Genomic DNA, 373 nt, shown 5'->3' on the forward strand with positions numbered 1-373 from the left:
TTTAAATTGGCTCCTAGCTGATCTCTGGACAGTGTTGCAGCAAGGAAGTATATAGAGATAGAACCATTTTAACCCTCAAGGTATGATTTTTTGGGGGGTCACATGCCAACTGTGGCATTCTTTGGGATCTGGATGTGTCAGGTGCGTTCAAGCACCGGGAAGTTTCAGTGACTCCAGATAACTTGGTTGAGATCGAATGTTCAGTAATTCAGTAGCATAAGTAACTCACAAAGCACGTTGATGCTGAATAGCATCCCTTGTTGGCCCGGCTCTATCTCCAAGCAGAGCCAGACCTTGACAATTCCTAATGCCAGGTGGTAACTTCTAGTGAACAGCCCAACCATGCCAAGCTATGACAGATCGGTTAAGCAGG

At 45.8% G+C, this 373-nt stretch overlaps 1 protein-coding gene across 1 annotated transcript in view; it reads left to right on the top strand.

Moving 5' to 3' along the window:
- Positions 1–373, top strand: part of LOC104527084 (microtubule-associated serine/threonine-protein kinase 2) — a gene marked incomplete at its 5' end in the record, with an annotated part of 38,522 nt that overhangs the window by 30,691 nt on the left and 7,458 nt on the right. The gene's annotated exons all lie outside the window — the stretch shown is intronic.

This window comes from Antrostomus carolinensis, unplaced genomic scaffold (genome assembly GCF_000700745.2).
Source record: "Antrostomus carolinensis isolate BGI_N321 unplaced genomic scaffold, ASM70074v2 scaffold6806, whole genome shotgun sequence".
Lineage (NCBI taxonomy): Eukaryota > Metazoa > Chordata > Aves > Caprimulgiformes > Caprimulgidae > Antrostomus > Antrostomus carolinensis.